At 45.8% G+C, this 23,649-nt stretch overlaps 1 long non-coding RNA gene across 2 annotated transcripts in view; it reads left to right on the top strand.

Moving 5' to 3' along the window:
* Positions 1 to 23,649, top strand: part of Gm41917 — a 34,735-nt gene that overhangs the window by 2,505 nt on the left and 8,581 nt on the right. Inside the window, exons 1-2 of one of the 2 annotated variants that reach the window (XR_878397.3) lie at positions 4,824 to 4,871; positions 9,876 to 10,031. This is a non-coding gene — a long non-coding RNA (predicted gene, 41917). Of the gene's footprint in view, positions 1 to 4,823; positions 4,872 to 9,875; positions 10,032 to 23,649 lie in introns of those variants that run through there. The other variant, XR_878396.2, reaches the window with a different exon arrangement.

Genomic DNA, 23,649 nt, shown 5'->3' with positions numbered 1-23,649 from the left:
GTGGTTTGAGACAGAATTTGATCTGCCTCAGATCTGATAATACTCCATTTGGTGTTAAGTTTCAAAATCCTCATCACTGTGTGCAAGCTTGGTTATCCATCTAGTTTATTAGCACAGTGATGCATGGCTATATCAAAAACACTTGCTCTTTCAGAAAACAACCCAAACAGATAGAATATCTTAGTGCTTTCCAAGATACCAAGCATTAACTCTCAAAGCAGTGATCCTTCTGAGACAGCCAAGAAACAACAAGGAGACCTCCTCTGGCTTACTCTTCTTTTCTTCAGAGAATTTCCGTGCTGCAAAATGCAGCGGGCACAGCAGAGCTTGGATTCAGAACAAGTAAAGCACTGTGGTTGGAGCCTGACATCTTAAGATAGACCCATTCTCAAATGGCAGACATCTGCATCTGAAGTCATCTGGCTGTGAACTGAGTGCTGATGAGGAAGATCTGCACAGGGTCGAATCTGGACCTGTGTACAGAGACAGCCTTGCGTGTTGATCTTGATACTTATTGCCACACACATTTAAGGAGCTCTTCAATCAGGGAAAGACGCCCTTAAGTACTACTGTGATGGGACTGGGAGCCCACCTAGGGCTGACAAGAGTAATGCTCTTCCCCCAGCTAGATTGTCACGCTGCACAGCCTGCAGGACATTGATCAGAGGTCACCGAACAACCTCAGCACAATCCTTAGAGTATAATAAACATCAGTCTGAGTAGTCAGGGTTCCAACAACAAGAAAAAACCCAACAAACTAAAAACAACAACAAACCAACCAACAAACAAGAATATTGAAAATATGTAGCCAGGCTTTGATCGATATGACAAATACCCAGGAGAACAATGTAAAAGGGGGGAATGTTCTTTTGGCTTATGATTCCAGTCCATAGTCAGCTGACTTCATTGAGAGGAGAGTCAGTCCACTGAGATGGCTCAGTGGTTAAGGGCACTTACTTTCACAGAGGACTCAGAGTTCAGTTCCTAGTGCCTGGTACAAGTGGCTCATGACCACCTGTAACTCCAGCACCAGGGTACCAGAAGCCCTCCCCCAGCCTTTGCAAGCACTGCATTCATGTGTGTACATTCTCTCTCTCTCTCTCTCTCTCTCTCTCTCTCTCTCTCTCTCTCTCTCTCACACACACACACACACAACTAAAAGCAAAATGCTTTGAAGCATTACAAAGCGCCTGGTGATGCTACGTGTTTGTATGTTACTGACCAAAGTGTATGTTTATCTGTAAAAAAAAAAATCTTTTTCTCTGTGCTGTCTATTCTGCAACTGTCCTTTGAGACAGCCATGTGCAGTATACTAACATCTTTTGTTATATACAAAGTGATGCACTTGTTTGTTTTTTTCCCTTTGAGACAGCCATGTGCAGTATACTAACATCTTTTGTTATATACAAAGTGATGCAGTTGTTTGTTTTTTTCTGAGTTTGGCAGTGGTTGGCAGACTTGAAGACAGAAAGGAGGATCAGGTATCTACAGGCAAGGCTATGAGGTCTTTTTGCAGGTGAATTCAAGTCCTTTGTATGAGGATAAGGCTCAACTCTTTGCTATTGCCCTCGTGTAATGTTTTCGTTGTTTTGTTTGTTTGCTTGCTTTAATGGAGCTAGACTCTTTGGCAGTCAATCTTTCCATGGTCCCAACTATGCAGGTGTTCCTTTCCTGGGCAAGCTGCAGAATTTTCAAGTCCCCTTCATTCTGCTTTTTGTTCATACTTCTTACTGTAAATTTGGCTAAAAACAACTAGTAACAACCACATAGTACTCTGAATGCGAGGTTATGTTGCAACTTTACCCTCAAGGTTAACACAGCCACTACTTTTAACTGCAGCCTCTGGTGTTGCCTTAGGGCCCAGAAAACTGACAGAAAAGTTATTCATTAGAGCATCTCTGGAGAAGCCTCCAGGAGTCCTCATCCCCACCAGAAATCTCACAGGTACAGTCTTTCTTTGTAAAGATTAACTTCAGTGGGTAGGGGACTTCAGAGGGCATAGGGAACTGAAGCACTGGGTGTGGATTTAGCAAGAGTTAAGGCAGCCAGGACATGAACAGGAAATCGGCTCCCACCCTGTAACAACAGCAGCAACAGCAGCAGCAGCGACAACAAAACAAACATGTTTTTAAGTTGTCAGGATGTCTGCATTTACTTTCCAGATGTTGATATCCACAGCATCTTTTCAATTGAGAGTCTGAAGGTCTCTTTCTTTCCCATCTCTCTCCCTCCCCTCCTGCTCTGACCCAAGTGTGATTGCACGCCTGTCAGTGAGCTGATCACAGAGGCTTTCTAAACTTCCCCAAGACATCTTGGTAAAGGTAACTTTGTAACTTTTCAAATAACATTTTAAGTCTTCAGCTTTTGTTGGCGTTTTATCTCCTAACAGATAGGTGAGCACTTCAGGCAGTGTCATGCGGAGCAGTCAACATGAACAAGGCAGGGGCAGGCCACATGAGCAGAGCTGTCCTAGCTTTGGTCATAGTCACAGGCCCCAGTCCTTTCCTGTACATGTAGCTGAATATCAGGAACATTTGCAAGACAATTTCGTATAAACCAAACACCACCTGTCTCCATGGCGGTCTTCCTACAGGACATGAAACCCTAGGGCTTGCTGTCATTCTTGCTGGGCACGGGGTGACTGAGCATCCTCCACCCACTGGCCCCGCCTTCTGGTAATGCCTGGAACTTCTTGCCTGGGAGATTGGTTGACTTGAGTGTGATTCTTAATGGAGAGTCTTCTACAAAGGGTGGAATATTCTAGAGAATTATCTTGTTATCAAAGTTATGATGAAGGTCTACACTTAGCTTACCTGCATGTCTTTTTGTAAAAGCCTCCCTGATTTCTTTCGAGGAGCTTTCTTTACCCATTCCATGATTCTTTTGTGGAATCCTAGAACCACACCTCCTCCTCCCCACAAACAGCCCCTCTCAGGCTCCACCTGCTTGTTTGCCTCAGAAGATTTTTTTTTAGAGATCTCATTATGGATTTCACAAACCAGTACAGAGATTTTTAGCATGGGCCAGTGTGCTCGCTTTTGTTCAGGTGACAAAATGCATGAGGAAAACAACTTCAAGGCAGAAAGGTTTGCTTTGCCCCCTGAACTCTGAGGTTTCAGTCTTTGGTTGGTCCCATTGCTGTGGGCTGGAGGGAAGTCAGAACATCATAGGGTGGGAGGTGGGGGTGGGGGAGCACATGAAGTGGAACAAAGCTGCTCACTGCAAGACAGGACTGAGAGAAGAAGGTGGGGAGGGAGGAAGAATGTTTATCTGTGGAGATGATATTCCCTTCAAAAGCACACCACAGCTTAGTTCATCCGTATAGGACCCATCTGTGAATAGCCCATTCACTCGTAAAATCAACAGTAGATTAATTCATTGGCGAACAGCACTACTTGCTAGTGACCAACAGAATGGCCTTTTGGGAGGACTTGTCATACCAAACCATAGCAGGCAATGCCCCTAGTCATTAACTTTAGAGGCAAACTTTAGCAACATAGGTATCATTTGACATCTTTGAACATGTATTGTTTTACACAGAACAAATGACCAGAGAAATGAAACAATGTTTTTTTTTGTTTTTTTTTTGTTTTTTTTTTTTTGTTTTTTTTTTTTGTTTTTTTTTTTTTTTGTCTTTTGTTTCTGTTTTTGTCTTTTTCTGATTGAACCTTTAAATACACTGACCTTTCAGGAAACTCTGAAGTGTGTCGGACTAAACAGAACAGAGAGAAAATGAAGCCCAGCTCACTTATGTTGTTATGACTTGGGTAGGTGGTGAGGACCACACCTGCTCAGTGTGGTAGTGTGGTAGTTAACCAAAGGGTTAAGATTTATGTATATGAGTACACAGTCACCCTCTTCAGACACACCAGAAGAGAGTATCAGATCCCCGTTACAGATGGTTGTGAGCCACCATGTGGCTGCTGGGAATTGAACTCAGAACCTCTGGTGAGCAGTCAGTGATCTTAACTGCTGAGCCATCTCTCCAGCCCCTGCTTGCCGTGTTTGAATGCTCCTCTTTGTGCTTTTAAGACTTTTACATGGAGCTGGCAGCCACAGGATTTCCTGGTCAGTATGAATATTTTCCTCAACTCATTGCCTCTTCACCCTATGCATCCCTTTAACTCTGTGCAGACCTGGTGAATGTGGGCAGGGCAGAGACGAAGCTGAGAATGAGGACTGGTCAGCCATGAGGTCCCATCCCTACCTGGACTCTCTTTTTTCCTTTAATGTGAGTTCAGTGATTGAAAGAATGAGTGAGACAGATCGCGGTGACAGCTTGCAGGAAGGAGATGCCCTTCCCAGAGTTCTCCAGGCTTGTGCTGTGAGCTTTCTGTATATGAACTGCACAGGCTATGTATGCTTTCTTGCTTGGGTTCTCACAATCAAGATTCCAATAATGAGTGTTGAAGGGCAGGGGGTGACGGAAAGGAAGAAAGAAAGACTGTCTAAACATCATACTGTCAAATTTCTTTGGAGAAGCATACTGAGTCAAAAATCTTTTTGATTGTTTCTCTTTAAAAAGCCAGTTGCTAGCATAGGGCTTAAAGCTTTTCCCGTCAAAGCTGATTGTCTTTCATGTCCTGTGAAGGCACACCAGGGAAAGGAAAGTGACTGTTGGGTATCTTGAGACTTTGTCATAGTGTAGACACCAAATCTCAGCACGCAGGGTGAGGCCAGGCTTCTGCCCACAGCCAGGTATATGTCACTCCCTTCCCTTTTGAGAAAGGACTCGCTCGCTGGTATTGTCTTCACTCCTGCATCACATCCTTAGCATCACAGATCCCTCTTTAGTGTAAGAAAGTGTCCTTTCTTAGTTCTGCTGCTAACAGGGAAGAATGGAGGATGCCCAGATTTGCAAACTGAAGCAGGTAAGTGTCACGAAGTCCCTTTGGGTGTGTTGCGGTGCTGTCTTGGCAAAGACTGTGTTTTCTGCATTTTGTACGAGAAAGGGAAGTTAAAAGGCAAGTGACAAATGTCAAAGCCATCAGGTCATCAGACTGTAACCCAGCTGTGTACATGTATGAGAATGGGAACATCCCCATGGCGTTCTGAGGTACAATGGTGAGAAGAAATATTTAAGTCACTGTTATCTGATTCACCACACAGAGCTGGGAGATAAAAGGAGAGGGTGGCATTGGTGTGCACTCACTGGGGCATCTCTAGCCACATCTGCGGTGCCACTGAGGGTTGCTGCTGGGAAGCACTGAGTCTCCATGGAAACAGGCTAGCTGCAGGTTCATGACTGAGACAGCCCAGGGGTCAGAGCTTGCTGAGCATTAGTGTACTCTCTTAAACCAGTGTAGGGTACACACTAGCTCCACACAGACAATGGCACAAGCTGGCTCCTTCATTAGTAAAGGCAATATTTAAAAGAAATGCAATTGTATTGCAGGTGACTATAGGGCACGATTAGATGAATGGTTAACTTGTAAAGAGAGACTATTGATCAGAGAATGAGCGCCTCTGTCTGGGATCCCCTGCCCGTGCCTCTAGACAGCCTTTAAGCATGAACATCAGCATGGGGTGTGTGTGTGTGTATTATTCAAAGGGTTTGACATCTGTCCCTTTGTCACCTCATTTTCTTGTCAACCAAGGCCACATCTCTGGGTTGTGTTCTCCCTGCCCTCCCCACCTAGGTTGTGACTACACATGTGCTTTGAGAATGAGTTTGTGTAGCCTGGGAGTCCTCAAACAGGCAGGACTCAATCAATAGGACATTCACTTCCAATCTGGAGTAGGGGCTACAGATGTTCCTGCATCCTGCGGCTCCTTGAAGATCAAGAAGAAGGACACTGAAAGTTATCACACCAGCTTGCTAGTGACTGCATGTGATGAAGGATCTCAGGGATGTGGTGGGACCCTCAGACTGCAGGGGTGGGTTCTTGCTTGGAACTGAGAGCTAAGCACTACCCTACTCCCGAAGGGAAGTGCTTGATCAGTTAGGGTCTGAAAATTTAAAAATGTCTGCATGCAGACATGGAGAACATGGATGGGGGGGTATTATTTCTAGTATATATATGAGAAAGCAGACGCTTAAAGAAAAGCAGGTTTGTGTTCAGTAGTGAAGTCGCCATCAAAGCCAGGTCCGTGGGCTGCAAAGTCCTGAGGGCTTGGCCACCACGTTATCTCATTTTGATAGCTTTCTTGTTGCTGTGAAAAATATTTGATCAGAAGCCACGTGTGGGATGAGCTGTCTATTTTGACTCGTGTTCTTGTTGGTGTTGTCTGGTGCTAGAGAGATGGCGCAATAGTTAGGGCCACATGCTGCTCTTTCAGAGAACCCAAGTTCCATTCCTAGCTCAACCACCTGTTGTAACTCCAGTGCCAGGGGACCTGATTCCCTTTTCTGGCCTCCAAGAGCACCCCATCCTTGGAGTGTACCAAGGAGATGCACACTCACACAGAAATAAAATTTTAAAAGGAGATGTAGTCTATTGCATGGCAGGGTTTGTGGCAACAGGACTCACATCTTGAGGGCTTAGGAAGCACCAAAGCCAGGGCTGTGGGCTGCAGGGTTTCTGTGCTTAGCTGTCATTCCACGGGGGGCTTTGGCCCCTCACCTTCTCCATACCTTCTGCTATGCCATCAGCTACAGAGTGGCAGTTTCGAGAGGTCCTTGTGTACACCGGTCCTGCCGGCTCCTTGGCTTTAGATTTTCTGGGGCCCAGACCTTTAGGAAATAAGTCTTTGAATTGTATGAACTATCCGGTCTCAGGGTGTTTTTGTTCTAATGGTACCAACACACTAAGATAGTGACCTTATTTAGAAATAGGATCTTTGCAGATGTCCTCAAGTTAAGATGAAGTCATAATAGAGAAAGATGTGTCCTTGCCCAGGGAAACAGGTGATGCTGTGGGAAGGGAAGACTGTGGACACAGAGGAGACCACTATGTGAAGACAGGCAGAGTGTCCCCTGAGGCCAATTCAGGATGAGGAAGGGTGTGTTAATTAGCTTAACAAGTTACTTTTTTGGTGATTCTATATCCATCCATGCAAATCCTCCATGAATATTTTGCATTTTTTCCTGTTTGGATGATCATTTTTCACAGTTAGCACACACACCCTTGGATTACCTGGGAAAGCACTTGGCTGTGTTTCCGGGCTTATATCTATGCCTCACACTTTGTCAGTGCCCTGTGACCTGGAAAAATAGTCTGATGTCACCTGTCACGATGGCAGGACCCTTGTCTGTCCTTGGCTCAAAGTGAACTGTTTAACCAGCCATGAGGAGATGTCTCTTTAGCTGTAGTTATTTATAAAATGCCATTGCAGGCTAGAAGTCCTTGCTGGGCCACTCAGTGATTAAAGATTAATTTCAAAGAGTCGAGAAGACTCAACATTTTTACTCACTTTCCTGAAAACAGAGGCCTATCTCATGTTAACTCAAGGTCAAATGAAATGATCATTTGTTCAGATGATACAACTTCTAAGGAACCCAGCATAAAGGAACTTCCAGTGCCTCAGGGCTGGGGGGCAAGAGGACCAAGTGGCTCAGCTGTCAGCCTAGGCCTCCCTCTCCAAAGAAAGCGTCTGCTGGCTCCCAACCTCACAGACATCACATATAACCAATTGCAGGAGTCGGTTAGCAGGAAATGTAGCAGGAGATAGGTCCAAGATACATTCTCGCTAAATGGCATACTTTTATTTTTCGTTATTGCATTTGGAACACATTTTAAATATGGTTCGCCTGTCATCATAATGGATTGGCAGTTAAAAATAACTTGGGGAATTCGTAAAAAACAGCAACAAAAAAAAGGGGGCAAATAATGACACTGGTAAAAACAGCAACGCAGACAACAGTCCATCAAGTTCATGAGGAAATGTATTTGGGTCAATGTCAAGTAACGAACAGCCGCCAACACGCTCTCTATGTCTAAAGTCAGAACTAGCAATTTCATTTTGGGAAAATAATGCCATCTGTCATATCCAACAGATACTGGCCTGGATTGCATTCATTTTAAGGTCAGAAAGAAAATTTGTATTACCATCATAAATGCACAGCCTTCATGAGGAAGTGGGGTTTAGAGCTAGTTTTGTGCAAGTTTGTATCTAAGTAACTTTGAGATGAAAGAATTAGCCAGATGTAGGAATTTAGAGGATTATCTTCTTTAAAGTAAAAAAAAAAAAAAAAAAAAAAGAGTCAAGTAAGTTGAAAGAGCAGAACCCTCATGGTGTTCCAAAGCTGAAAAATAACATTTTTCATGAGGTTCTATGATTCCAAAGGAAGTAGGTGTCCATCGCAACAACAACAACAAACTTGTAACTCTTAACCACAGAATTTAATGTTATTTTTTTTAAAGATGGTGTCTAAGAATTTCATTGCCGTGAATAGACATCATGACTCTTATAAAAGAAAGTATTTAATTGGTGCTGGCTCACAATTCAGAGGTTTAGTTCATTATCATCATGGTGGAAAGCATGGTGTGCAGGCAGACTGGTGCAGGAGAGGAGCTGAGAGTCCTACAACTGGATCAGCAGGCAGCAGGAAGAGGGAGTGACACTGGGCCTGGCTTGAGTTCCAAAGGCCACCTTCTGTAACACACCCATTCCCACAAGGCCACAACTCCTAACTGTGCCACTCCCCTATGGGCCTGTGGGGCTATTCTTATTCAAATGACCCCAGAGGGGCTTTCTATAAGTGTTTAATTTAATAAGTCCAAAATAATATGAAGCTTTAAACCTCTCTTAGGATGTAACAAGATGGTCAGGTCACCTTCAGAGAGCAGAACATGACAGGTAAGTCACTTAATCTAAGTGACTCCTATCGGGAAGTTAGGGTCTGGTGTTGAGTATAAAAGTGTTACGTGGCAAGACTTTATCCATACTCTGGCTGTTCTTCCTGCCTGAGAAATGCTGGAGTTTTCCGAGTGGCTCCACTGGGCCCCACTGAGACCCCATCCTCTAATCTGGGTGCTCCAGACCAGACCCACAGCAGCAGGGATGGGCCTGCAGGACCAGAGCCAAAGGGGGCCTCCCTCAGTACCTGGAAAGAGCTACGGTGACTTCAAAAGATTGACCTTTGTGGCTGTGTCTGGATAAGATACTACCCACGTCCATAAGAACAAGGGCTCTAAAGCAGAAGTGGGTGGGGAACGAAGAGAACTTTGTATGGATAAGGTTCTAGTTGGAGCACTTTCTCCTGAGGTCCCAGGTGGAAAGTCTGGCCAGGAAGGGCAGCCTCAGGGATCTGAGGTAGGAGTGCTGGGTTGAGCACAGCTATCTGCTCCACAAACATGAAGCGTCACCAGGCCTGCATGCTCTGTGCAAACTTGCCATTAGTTCTTGTCCCAGTTACTTTTCTATGGCTGTGGAGAGGCACCATAACCCAAGCAACTCGTAAAAGAAAGTGCTTAGTTGGAGTCTTGTGTACACTTTCCAAGAGTGAGTCCATGGCCATCATGGTAGTAGGCAAGCAGGCATATTACTGGAGTAGTAACTAAGAGTTTAGGTTTGAACCCCAAGCATAAGGTGAGGTGGGGAGGAACTAACTAGGAATAGGACCTTGAAACCTCAGACACACTGACACACCTCCTCCAACAAGGCCACACCTCCTAATCCTTCCCAAACAGTTCTATCAAGTAAATTAGCCTATGAGGGCTGTCCTCATTCAAACCACCACAGTTTAGTAAACTGGGTCAGAAGGCCTAGGCCGGAGAGGTCATGGGCTCAAAAAGGAACCTGATACCATGATTTCCCTAGATGGAAAATACCATCTAAATATATATGTCTTTACTCATAGATAAGTGCACCTCTCAGGCTGGTTCAGAGGCAGCTTTTCATAGAAGATGTTGGCAAATGCAGACTCATCTGGTTGAGAATAGTGATTCTAAGTGCCCAGTCCTAACTGGATTTCTATGTCACTCTCCCTCAAGGCCTAGGCAATGTCAGGAAGAGGAGCAGAAGGAATACAAGAGCAAGAGAGGAGGGAATGCCATGAAATTCTGCCATCTGGATATGACACGAACATTCCAACCATGAGCACAAAGCGGCAATGGATATCTGCCTAAGATTGGGTCCTCCAACTTCCTGTAGGTACCACGAGGCCTCACCCTTTCCGGTGAGCTATTGACTATTGCCTATTGATGGTTGCTCTTCGTTGGGGTATCTCTCTCTTCAATGATGGGGACTGGCTGGGAAGCAAAAGAGGGAGAGGAGGTGGGCAAGGAAGGGTGTGTGTGATCACACTGTATGAGACTGTTGATAACAAAGAAACAAAGCTCTAATACCGACACAGCAGCCTCAGAAAGTCTTTGTTCTTTCTCCATTCTGTTGAAACCTCTTAAGCTATGATGACCATGTATCAGTTTCTCATATTATTTTTAAATGTATCTTGAAATTAATTTGGCACACGGGTGCATAAAATTGGTACACAATGAGACATCACACCAAGTTCTGATTGTGTGTGTTTCGCATCATGTCTAAGCTAAGGTAAAGATTACCTATCTGAGGAAATTTCTTATCCATTAATGAAAAAAGGCTCATTGTTTTCATAAAGTTTCCTCAACATAACCCCCCCCCCAAGAGAGACATGCCTACAAAACTTCCACATAACACTGCTCCCTTTGACACACTATTGTTCTCCATCTGTGTGCTCCAAAACCTGTTTGATTCTTCCTCTCTCACCAAAATAGAGGGAGAAGCACGTAGAACCACAACCATACAGATGGCGGCAGTAGGTGTCCTAGCGCAGGGCTTCCCTTGGGTAGACTTAAAAGGAAGTGCTTTGGGAGCCTAGAGTGAGTAACTTTTCACCTGGCCAAACATGCTGGCTTCAAAGCTCAGCTAAGCTGTCAATCACCAATTGCCTAACCTGTGTCACAGCCCTGCTGAATCGGAATCACACCAGAGTCTGAGCCCTGGGTAGAGGGCATCTCTGCTGGGTTCTTTGATGCCAGGGAAGGTATGTACCTGGAGTCCCTTACATGGTGTTTGGTGATTGCTGTGGACTGAAAGAGAGACTCCCAAAGATATGATGAGAGTGGGAGTGGAAATATCACCTCAGCCCCACCCTGAGGCCACAGAACAAGCCATAGAGGAAGGATATCATTCCTGCAGGCCAGCCATTTTGTTTTGCTTTGTCTTTTTCCATGGTAAATTACCAAGGAGGCCCTAGAGCTCAGAACGCATTCAAAAATTAGAATTGTGAGGGTGTTGTGTAGCCACTTTCTGCCGAATCACTGGAGGGGAAAGGAGAGGTACATGGAATTCACAAGAAGGCTACAGACGCATGAAGACCCTTCCCAGCATTATATAGGCAGTAAGCAACTGCTGGGTGAGAAAAGACTCTTTGGTGGAGCTGCCTGCAACCTGCACACGGAACTCCAAAGACACAGTTTTGTGAGTCATCACTCACCCTGGGTGGGCGAGAACAAACTTTTCAGTGGGGCAGCTTCCAAAGTCACTCATGCGCCTGTAAGGAATCGCAGCCATCCGTTGCTTCACCAGATAGACTTGTTGGAATCCTTGTTCTGGTCTGTGTCCCGTGTTCTATGGGAGATGTATAGACATGTTTATGTCTCTCCAGGAAAGTCACGAGACAGGTGATCAGGCAGCCCTAGGTTCAATGTTAGGGGATGGGGGGTTCTCCAATTTCTTTCTCAGGTTTCTTAAGTACCTTCAAAGGAGGCCAATGCCCCGCTGAGAGGAGGGGTCGCTGTACTCCAGTGAGTACCCCAGTCAGTGTCTAGGGGACTGTGACAATCAGCTTTGCAGCCTTGAGAGCCCTCTGATGATCCAGTGAAAAGTGTGAGCTCAATACAGAGGCTCTGCTCCGTTCCTAATGGTTTGCTCGGCCGGTTCCCAGTAGCTGAAAGAGCAAAACTAGGTCCATGTGATCAGCCCTCCATAGCTGTGTTCCCTGTCTTTGTAAAGTCAACCAACTCCAGGCCAAGATAGCAAAATAGTCTAAAGAACTGCGCACAGCATTCACATTGCACTGGGCATTAGGGACAATCTTGGGAAGATTTCAAAATAGGAAGATATACCTAGGTTCCATACACATACCAGGCCACTCTCTGTGAGATATCTGAATAGCAGGGGTTGGGATCTGAAGGGAGTCTTGGAACTGTGTGGTATTCAGTGCTTGGCTTTATATTCAGACTAGGAGGAATCTTCATCCTGGCTTTTTTTTTTAAACCAGTCATGTAGTTCTGGATGCCTTATTTAAGCACTCTAACCCTTGATTTTCCCATCTGCAGAATGGAAATAGGGCTACTAAACTCTTAGGGATGTGGTGTCTACCAGACACAGTCAGTCAGTCAACACAGCCTCCCACTCTGGCAAGCAGCTGCTGGGATTTGGTGATGTGGGCCCCGTGAAGTAAAGACTCAGTAAACTGACTCAGTAGAGCTTCCACAGATCGGCAGACTGCCTCTTCCTCAGAGCATGGCTCAGTCAGGGTACAGCTTTGGGTGAGTGCCATCCTGAGCTTGCATGGGGGACAAAGCACACGTATGAAACCTTGTGTGCACATCTTAAAATCAGGGCATCAGAATCTGCCAAAGAGAGATGCACAGTGGTGTTCTAAAACATGGGTCCTCAACCTTCCTAGTGCTGCGACCCTTTAATACAGTTCCTCATGCTGTGGTGACCTCCAACCATACAATTGTTTTCATTGCTACTTCATCACTGCAATTTTGCTACTGTTATGCATTATAATGTAAATATCTGTTTTCTGATGGTCTTAGGCAACCCCCATGAAAGGGTCGTTCAACCCAAGGGGCTGCAACTCACCGGTTGAGAACCACTAGCCTAACGTGCTGTAATGCTGACTTTCTGTCAGGAGAAGATCTGTGATGAGACACTTCAGTTCTGCAATGGCAAGGCACATGGCAGCTCCACTATGGGCAAATAGACACTCGGAGGCTGAACCAAGGAGGCTCACGTAAGCCGTCCTGAGACCACAGTCCTTGGCTGCAAGCCTTAATAACAAGGTGATGTCAGCCTGAGGGGCCTCAGACAGTTCTTACGCAAATGCCCCAGTGGAGGGGCCTGTGTGTGAGGCTGTGCTGATCAATGAACAGGACTGGGCTTCTGGCAGAGTCTGTGCGGTTGTTACTCCCAGGCAGCCATGTGTAAGAGCCGCCATCCAGGATCTGCCTCTGTGTTTATTTTTCCTTAGTGCTGACACGAATGACTCTGTTTTGATCCCCCCATAAATCCAGTTCCTTAAGAATACATTACTTAAAAATTATTAACAGAAATACTTCAGCAAACCAGAACAGGCAGAGAGAAACAGCATCTTCATGCTCCGACTACGCCTAGCTGTGAATGAGTGATCGCTTAAAGCCGAGGGATCCCAAGTGCATTAGGGTTCAATGACCTTGGCGAATGCACAAAAATCGCCATCAACTTTGAATAATTATTAAAGGCCCAATTGCACAAAGCACTGGATTCCTCCTGGAAAAGACCCAAATTAGGGAACCCTGGAACAAGACCTGCTCCTGCAGGCTTGGCTCCTCTCCTGGGCAGAGTCCCCCGTGTTTTGTAGAAGGCACCAGAGCAGTGGAAGAGATGGGAACAATGACAGTGTGCTTAGAGGCCACCCCTGGAGCTGAGCTGTGCAGTGTCGCAGAATCTCAGCAATGCCAGAATTCCAGGCTCTCTCTCCTCTTTTTATTCACTTGGCTAGTAATTAAAAGGAGCAAAACCCAAAAGCAGCAACAACAACAACAAAGCCAGAGAGAATGCACCCAGTTCCCTGTTCCTTGTTCCTCTGGGTGGCCAGGTACCTTCCTCGGGTTTCTTTCCAAGCAATAGAGCCAGATGGCTCTTCTTAACCTCCTTAGGGAATCATCGTTAGTGAGTGGAATTCATGCTGCTTAGGACCAAGTTTTAAGTTCTTGTGATACTCTCCATGCTACCTGACCCATCTCTATTAAACCGTGAAACCTCTCATTGTGGGTTGAATGCCTTTGCCTTCCAAAATTCAGGCAGGAAGCTTTTTGTTTGTTTGTTTGTCTGTTTGAAACAAAGTCTCTGTGTAGTCTAGTCTGGACCTTGAATTCAGTTTCCCTGCCTCAGCCTGCCAATTGCTGAGATTAGAGACTTGCCCCACAATGTTTGCTTCAGCTCATGGTGGGGTTTAACTGGGAGATAAATGATGTTGGATATTCGCCCCACTCAAGTGGCAGGAAAGGCTTCCCCTGCCCTGGACTCCTTTTGTAAACTTTGTAAACTTTTGTATACTTTGTAAACTTTGTAAACTCTCAGGGCAGGAAAGTGGCCGCCCCCAGCCTGAGGAGTACCAGCCCCAGACCCCTCCTCCATACCTCTCTGTCATAACTGGTGGTTTCCAGCCTCTATAACTGTCACAAGGTCATCTCCAGCCCCTCATCAGGACCCTCCCAGATTATGCTAATTTTAAGTAAAAAATCTGAACAAAAGCCACCAAGCCCTGAATTTTCCACAGAAACTTACCATTCTCTGAGCATGAAAGCCCACCAATGTTGGAGCAGGAAATCCCACCAATCTCTGAGTTTCCCCAAGTTCATGATTTAAAATCCCACCAGTCCTCACCCTGGAAAGCTTCACCCTAGAAAGTTCCACCACCACCCCAACTCCCCCCAACCCCTGCAAGAACCCCTATATAAGCACTGCCCTTTGTCCCATTCCCTGCTGTCTGCTCCCTCCAGTGAGTATAGGCAGCAACTCCTGGATTCTCTCTCCACACCCTGAACCCTTCAATAAATCTATTTCATGAGATTAGCTGTGTGGTATGACTCACTGAGAGAAGACAGAAAGTGATGTAGAGAAGACGAGAAGCAAAAAGAAGGAGCTGAGCTGTGGCTCCTGAGTTCCTCAGCTCAGCAGGGGATACTCTTCCCAGGGAGCTGCAACACCTCTCTCTGCTGGGGAGGCTTCCTCTTAGAGCTATGTGGTCCCTGGGCTCCTTTGTCTCAGGATGCCCATCCCTTGGGACACTATCCCCCCTCAGAGCTGCGTGGTTCCTGGGCTTCAGAGTCCCAGGACACCTTCCTATCCAAGCAAAAGGCCAACAGATGGAGCTGTGTGGGAGGTGATCTCCACAGCAGGTATGTAGTATGTCTTTGTAAGCCACTGATGAGAAATGTCTCACCTGAAACATATGTGTTCCCCAAAGACTAAAGACTAAGGAACTGTTATTCTGCATTTAATTGATTAAACCAAAGACTCCTACGCAGAATCTCTTTACATAACACAGAAAAACACATCATATGTAGTTATCACTTGAGCCCAAGTACTCGGGAGGACTATGATGGTTAGTTTTAACTGTCAACTTGCCACAGCCTAGAATCACTTAGCATTTCAATGAAGGGTTGTCTCTATCAGGTTGGCCTGGGGCATATCTGTGGGAATTGTCTTGATAATTGATGTAGGAAGACCCACTCCACTGTGGGTGGCATTATTCCCTAAACAGGGATTCCCAAGCTACATAAGAGTAGTGAAAGCTACGTGACAGCAAACCAACAAGCAGCAGGCAAGCATGCACTTATTTTTTTCTCTGCTCCTGACTGAGCTGTGATGTGCTTAGCTACTTGAATCCTTGCCTTGCCTTCCACTCAATAATAAAGTCTAATCTGGAGCTGAAACGCAAATAAACCACTTCTTCTCTAAATTGCTTTTTTCCCAAGATATGTGTTCACCGTTATAGACATGAAGTCAGAACAGGGATGTACTTAAATGGAAGGCAAGCATGGGTCCTTAGAATGTAGATTGTACTTGGAGCTCACATTGCTTATGGGACATCTTAAAAGAACAGAGCTCTGAATGTCTCACAGGTCCTGCCACTCACAGATCAACAACCATTGCTCTTGGTAGGGAATATCACAGCCTATTTGGCTCCATCCAAAGTAGAATTCTGCTGCTGCTGTTGCATATCTCCCCTCCATCATAACAATATGTTAAAAGAAGCAAACACTGCCCTTGAGTTGTCTGTTGTCGCTATGCCTCAATATAGTTAAAGTTGCCATTTTAAAATGGTAATTACATAGTATGTGAGCCAGACAGGAAACTGGCCACAGCTATGTTTTCAGCCTGTAACAGGGTACTGAGAACTGGACTTACCTTTGCTTGCTTTGGGCTCTAATTGGAGCTGAAGTCAGGATGTTGAGTCATGGCTGAGTGGAGGTGTTTTGGAGAGAAGTTCACACATGGAATTTCGAGCTGATAATTTACCTTGGTTTAGGGGCTATAGTTATACAGAGGGAGGTGTGGCCAGCAAATGCTTCTATCTGACCTCCACAAGAGTAGTTATTTATTGCAGGCATCACTGGGAAGAAAAAGCCTGTCCCTTGGAGTCATCGGAGGAGAACTCCCTAGATGTGCGAAGAGGAAGGAATGTATGGCTGACTTATTCTTTCATTCATTTACCAAGTATTTGGGACACATTGCTACATATATCCATGCTACACATAAGCCCCTGCATCCCAGAGTCTGAGTTTTCTAGCAGATGTAGTATAGAGAAAACAGATAGTAAGCAAAAAAGATCCTATCTAGAATGTGCCATGAGGAATGGTGAAAATGTGGCCAAGGGAAGAGAGGGCCATTTCAGCACAGTCAGCTGCAGGGAGTGATTCTGAGAGGCTGCGCAGAGGATAGCTGCAGGGAGTGAAAGAGTCGGCCACAGTCTCTGCAAGGGAGGAGTGGGTCAGGAAGAGGAAGCATCTCGTGCAAAGGCACTGAGGTGGTAGCAAGGTTCCAGGGTTATCTAAAGCTGCTTCCTCCTTCCCACTCTATCCTACATCCCACTCTCCTATTCTCCAACCGGCCCAGCTCTGCCAATATGATAAATACATTGAAAACAGCTCTGTTGAGGTATAATAGATATATAACTCCTGTTGCTATTTATTATCTATAAATGCAAAGAACAGAAGGATGCTCCTGCAGCAAAGGGCCATCATCTGGAGTTCAGATGTTCAGGCTGAGTATTGGAGCCAGGCATGATGAGGCTGGGGGAGCTTTCCTTTAGGGAGGAAGAGGGGGTAGGTGGGGTGGGAGATGCTGAGGTTCAGGCTGCTGTCAAAATCTTCTTTGCAGGAGGCAGGGATGGGCTCCAAGAGAAGGCAGTTGATGCTGGGTCAGTTGCAAGGGGAGAGTTTAACCCTCTCTTACTGTTTCTGTCTCCCCCGTTTCTGTTTCTCACCATCTCTGTGTCTGTCTCTCTGTGTCTCTGTGTGTGTGCGTGTGTGCATGTGTAAGTTAGAGATCAACACCAGGTGTCTTACTCAATCACTCTACACTTTTTTTTTTTTTTTTTTTTTTTTTTTGGAGACGGGGTCTCTCACTGACCCCTGTAGCTCATCAATGCAATGAAACTGAGTTTGCAACTAAGCCTCAAGGAATCATCCTCTTGTCTCTACTTCAACAGTTCCAGGATTCCAGGCTACACTGTTGCTTTGGTTACCTTTCTGTTGCTGGGATAAACATTATAACCAAAATCAACTTGAAGAGGAAAGGGTTTATTTGGCTCACACATCCCAACCCTGTCCATCCCTGAGGGAACTCAATGCAGGGACTGGTCAATACCTTGAGGGAATGGTGCTTATTGGTTTGCTCTTCCTTGGCTAGCTCAGTAGGCTTTCATATGTACCTCAGGAACACCTGCCCAGGGCTGTCACCAAGCACAGTGGTCTGTGCCCTCCCACACCAATCATCAATACAGGAAGTGCCTATAGGCTTGCCCATGGGCCAGTCTGGAGGAGACATTTTCTATTTCTCTTCTCTTCAGATTTCATTTTCTTTAATTTGTTTTTGGTATAATATTTTAATTAACTCATTAGGAATTTTATACACGTATACATTGTACTCGGGTCATACTCACCCCCTACTCCTTCTAATCCTCCAAGATACACCCCTACTTACTCACCTTCTTCCAACTTTGACTTTTTAAAACATATTTTAGTTGAGATAGCATAACATCAATGACCTCTTCCCTTTCTTCCTCCAGCTCCTCCCTGCTATTCTCCCCTGATCCCCTCCCAGGCCCCCACTCTTAAGTTGATAGCCTCTTTTCTTTTATTATATGTTATATATGTGCACACATGTATATATGTGTGTGCAAATACACACACATGTCCTGCTGAGTTTGTTTTTGCTAGTGGCATGTACATGGTTTCAATCCTGAACACTGCATTGAACAACCAATAAGGGATCTCGTCTCTGGGAGAAGCTATTTGTCTTCTCTGTTGTCATTGGCTGCCAATAGTTCTTTGTCTAGAGATGGGAATTTGTGAAATTTTCCTGCTTCTGTATTAACATGTCCATTGATATTGTGTTCCCAACAATCCATGATCCCTGCACTGTCCAAGTGTGGTTTTCTGTGATGGTCTGCATTTGCTGTAAAGAGAGGGCTTTTTGATGAGACCTGGTAACTACACCTCACTGAGGGTATAAAGAATTTTATTAATTGAATTTCCCTTGACTCTAGCTTGTGTCCAGTTGACATGAATCTAGCTAGCACAGCTCTGATGCCCGGCTTTTTCTGTGGATTCTCAGGATCCAAGCATAGATCCTCTGGCTTTCACAGCCAAGCACTTACCAACTGAGTCAAACCCCAAAGCCCTACTTTCCTTCCACACTCTTGAATTTGTTTACAAGTAATAACCTTTAAGGGCTTGTGGTGGTTTGAATATGCTTGGCCCATGGGAAGTGGCACTATTAGAAGGTGTGGCCTTATTGGAGAAGCCTTGTTAGAGGAAGTATGTCACTGAGGAGGTGGGACTCTGAGGTCTTTTATACATGCTCAAGTCTGGCCATTGTGACAAAGTCTCCTGGCTGCCTTCCAACTAAGATGTAGAACTCTTGGCTCTTTCAACCCCATGCCTGCCTGGATGCTGCCATGCTTCCTGCCATGATGATAATGGTCTGGACCTCTGAAAATGTAAGCCAGCCCCAGTTAAATGTTGTCCTTATAAGAGTTGCCCTGGTCACAGTGTCTCTTCACAGCAATAGAACCCTAAGTTGGGGCTTGTTATGCAAAGTACAGGGAGTTCTTAGTATTCAGAAATTACATTTCAAAGTTCCCATATATGTGCGTTTTCCTGGGAGATTCCATATCGATGTTTTTAAGGGGGTCTGTGTCCCTGAAGGCTCTGGGCCTGTTTATCTGCATGGGGCTGCTTGCCACTGCCAGGGAGACAATTAGTGTCTGGCACGGGTTCAGCCCCAGCTGCTTCCCTGGGGACTTTTGTGTTCTTGTTTGAATACCAAAAAGTTAAATTACCCACGTGCCTCTTTGTCCCACAGTCCCAGCTTCGTGGCCCTGAGCTGACATGTAATAAGTCTCTGAAAGAATCTAAGTAGAAAAGATCCACAAAGCAGTGTGCTGGAGCCTAACCTTGTCAAAATGCCCTGTGCAGACAGTAATGAAGGTAGCAACCATCTCAGAAAAACAAAGAGCCCACGCTTCAGGGACCTCCATATCCCGGGCTGAGCACATTCCCAGGACAGCGAGGAAGCTCAAATCTGTTTGCAAAGCATCCTTTCTGGCAATCTTTGGAGGAAAACCTTCCTTTGATAATGGGGGAGTTGGAAGACATGTAGAGGTGAGAAAACTCCAAATGATGTGAGGAACATCAACAACCCTTTCTGGAAGGGCCATAAGGGAAAGAAACATTGAGAATGGTAAGGGAACCAACCTAGAGATTTCATGTGCCATAAAAAGCGACCCTAATGCTCTCCAGGCTGGGGCTCATCTAACTCCTGTTGGTCCAGGTGGAGACCTGTCTGTCTTTCCTGGATCTTCTGAAAGCAGTGATGTGGCTTTGGGCATGACTAGTGCACCTCTGTGGGTCTTCAACTTTCCCTCCATAAAGGGCCTTCTGTGATCACAGTAAGGTCAGACAGGGATATGTAAGGTAGAGAGTGTCTTAGTCAGGGTTTCTATCCCTGCACAAACATCATGACCAATAAACAAGTTGGGGAGGAAAGGGTTTATTCAGCTTGTATTTCCAAATTGCTGTTCATCACTTAAGGAATTCAGGACTGAAACTCAAGCAGGTCAGGAAGCAGGAGCTGATGCAGAAGCCATGGAGGGATGTTCCTTACTGGCTTGCTTCCCCTGGCTTGTTCAGCCTGCTCTCTTATAGAACCCAAGACTACCAGCCCAGGGATGGTCCCACCCACAAGGGGCCTTTCCCCTCTTGATCACTAATTGAGAAAATGCCTTACAGCTGGATCTCATGGAGGCCTCTCCTCAACTGAAGCTCCTTTCTCTGTGATAACTCCAGCTTGTGTCAAGTTGACACAAAACCAGCCAGTACAGAGAGGTCTGTAGCATGCTTTATGGTCTTCCTTTATGCCATCCCCTAGCCATGAGGTGGACTCAGATGCTTTCTCCAATGCTGGCCTCTGCCTTTTAAGTAGCCTTCCTCTCCAAGGTGCATACCTGCCCAGCGAGGCACCATTTTTCCTTGTAAGTGAAGACAAGTCTTGAAGTCACATGGTTGGGTGCAGTCAACTCCTCCAGTAGTCTCTCTTTTCTGACACCTCATGGGCCAGCCTGGGGTCAGGACTGAATGTGGGCTCAGAGCAGAGCATGTTCCCACTCTAGGGCTACAGTACTGTCAGCCCTTTGATTAGAAACTGCATCTTAAATGTTGTGCCCTCAAGCTCTTGTTGCTTGACTCATGATCAGGGAGTGTACCCTTTCCTCACTCTCCACTGTTAATGAGGCTCGAGATTCCTACACATGGCTCGCTGATTTTTCCCCACCTTGCTCCTGGATGCCCTCTCCTACAGTACATCCTAATAAATAGCAGGGTTCTCTACTATCTCTCTACTATCTACTCTCCCATCTTCCTGTGGGCATAGAAAGTGATGCTTTCCTTCAGCCAAATATTTGAGCTCTTCTGCCCAGTGTCTGGGTTTCATCTAATGGTGATAGGATACTGGATTTCTCATCCCAGCTACCTTCCCATCAGCCTATTACTATCCCCTAAACTCCCTGCCTTTCCCTTCCCCCCACATACACCTTTCTGGCTTTGTTTGGTGTTGGACACTGCCTATCTCCTTTATGGTCCTCCCCCCTCATTTGAAATACGTAATGTGTTTGAGCAGATGACAGCTATGAGTTCCCTGTCATCACCACTGATCTTTATGCCGAATATCCCTAAGGTCTCTAAGTCCACTGCTCCATCCCTTTCTATGGTCTCTTCTACCTTTGACTCTGGCACACTCTGATACCATTGGAAGATAACAGATTTTCTAACTACTAAGTTCAAGGTCATGGGGCTTCCTCCCCACTACACTCAAAGGAGAACATCTGTCCTAACCCCACTTGACCATTTAGTCAATGTTTGGCCCAGCTTGGTACCCTCCCTCTTCTCTGATGTGCCTTCTACCCTCCTTCTGCAGAGGCTCCTAGCTTACAATGGAGTCTTGTCCTGATAAACTCTTCCACAGACCGGAAGGACCATGGGTCAAAAGTGCATTTATATTCCTGACCTACCGAGTAGTCTAGATAGACATGGTGATCCAAGGTCCTCTGGGTGCTGTTCTGGCCACAATGAGCAGGATCTCTAAAGGGACTCAGACTTCATGGTGTGTACCTGGGAAGAGGCAAACTCAGAGCCTAAGGTCTAGTTCTTGTTGGAAAAATGTGGCTTTTGCATCATTGTACACGTTTGGGGGAAACAAACTTTTTTTCCTGTAGAGACAATTTTTGGGTCCATCAGTACTGGGTGGACTCTACCATGTGGCTACTCTCTTTATACATTGGCGGTTCCTCTTCATCTTTAAATCTTGGAGGTCCTGAAACTTGTCTCTTCTCTATCCTCACCCACTGCCAGGGCCCACAGTGGTCTCCTAGCTTTAAATGGATTCCACATCCTGACCCTGGGGAGTGTCTGTCTGACCAGGCCTTCTCCTGGACATCAGCACCATGCATCTGTTTATCCTGGTGCCTCTTCAGAGATGTCACCATGTCTAGCCCAGTTCCTGTGGTTCCACCAAGCCTGTTCTTCCTCCGGTTACAGGGAACCTTCTCCTCAAGCCAAGTGCGGTGGGGAGTTGGGGAGTTGTGGAGGTGGGGTGTTGTTGGGGTGTTGTTCATCCCTCTCCATTTCTCATGCCTCATATGAAACTGATTAGTAAATCACATTGGTTCTGGAATCAGGTCGTGTCCTTGCCGCCCACATTGCCAGTCCCCCATGACAAGCCTCCTCCAGTGTGCCTGGCTCCTTAGAGCAGCTTCTTCGTGAGGCCTGGCCTTGTTCCATGGCCCCTTCCCCCAGGACTGCCACAGTCTCCTGAGGGAGCCAACTGATTGTGTTTCCTCAGACCCTGCCAGTCTTCTGACCCTTCAATGTCACACGGAGTTGAGACATCCTGGCCTCATTATGACAGACAAGGTTGTAATGTTGGCTCTTCTTACAGTTGCCCCCAACTTCTTCACTCTGATGGGGCCAATGTCTCCTGTTCACTGCATTTCAAACATACCAATGCACCCTCGAGTCACTCTGTGCATGGTTTTCCCTCTGCCTGGAGCACTGTTCCCTCAGGCATTTGCTTGTCTTTCTCCCTGACTTCCGGTGTGTGTGTGTGTGTGTGTGTGTGTGTGTGTGTGTGTGTGTGTCTTAATTCACACAGGCTTTCTGGAGCCCCTGACCCTGAAATGGCAACCCAGCTCCTGTCCCTGCATGCCCACGCCTCTTCTCTCCTTTTTCTTCTTACAGAACTGCTTGTTAATTAAAATTCTCAGTATTCCACTATTTGTCTCTATTTTTTTTCTCACCATTCTAGAAGTTTCAAAGAGCAGGTTTGTTATATTTTTTTCTTCAACTCTCCTGCTTGCCCTAGTGGGAGTCCTGGCCTGTAACTGGTGCTCAGTAAGTGCTTTAAATAAGGACATGTAATCTTACAAAAAAAATAAAAAGACTTATTTACTTCATTTTATGTGCATGAATGTTTGCCTGCATAAATGTCTATGTACCATGTGCATGCAGTACCCAAGGAGTCCAGTAGAGGGCACCACATTTCCTGGAACTGAAATTTCAGGGGATTGTTAGTTACCTTTTGGAAGCTAAGACCAGAGTCTGGGTCTCTCTGCAAGCAGGGGATGCTCTTAACCGAGGAACCTCTTGAGTTCTTTTTCTATCCCCTCACAAGTCCACCTGCTTTAGAACCACTGACATCCTCTGTCTCACTACTCATATTTTGGGGCTACGCTAAGAGCTCCCAGAGGGTAAATCAGAATGACATCCTATGGAAGATTCATTTTCCATGCCACCCCCCCCCCCACACACACCCTTTGCAAAATAACTTTGAATGAGAGGCAGAGTCCCAGCTGCTGCAGTTGTACTTGCATGAGGACTTAGAGTCTAGCATCAGAACATCACACAACATTATACACATCAAGCTGTAATGTGTGACAGGGGTGGGGTTGCCTTCTGCCACCTCTGCTGTCACAAGAATGGGAAAATGCCTGATGTGTCTTCCTTATTTGAACAAACTTGTGGTCCATATCCTGAGGGCAGTCAAACAAAGCGGAGATGATCGGAACCACCTCCAATGACTTGCAACTCGGGGGCCATCCTGTACGTTTTTTTTTGAGTTTGTGAGATAGTGTGTTACATCTTGACAGTGCCAAGGTCCATCTTCCAAGCACACACCCCATCCTCAGTTCAAGCTGATCTTGGTAACTATGACTGGGCTTGGCCAGTCACATCT

The sequence above is a fragment of the Mus musculus genome, chromosome 1, assembly GCF_000001635.26.
Source record: "Mus musculus strain C57BL/6J chromosome 1, GRCm38.p6 C57BL/6J".
Taxonomy (NCBI): domain Eukaryota; kingdom Metazoa; phylum Chordata; class Mammalia; order Rodentia; family Muridae; genus Mus; species Mus musculus.
This window is presented reverse-complemented; position numbering and strand designations above follow the sequence as displayed.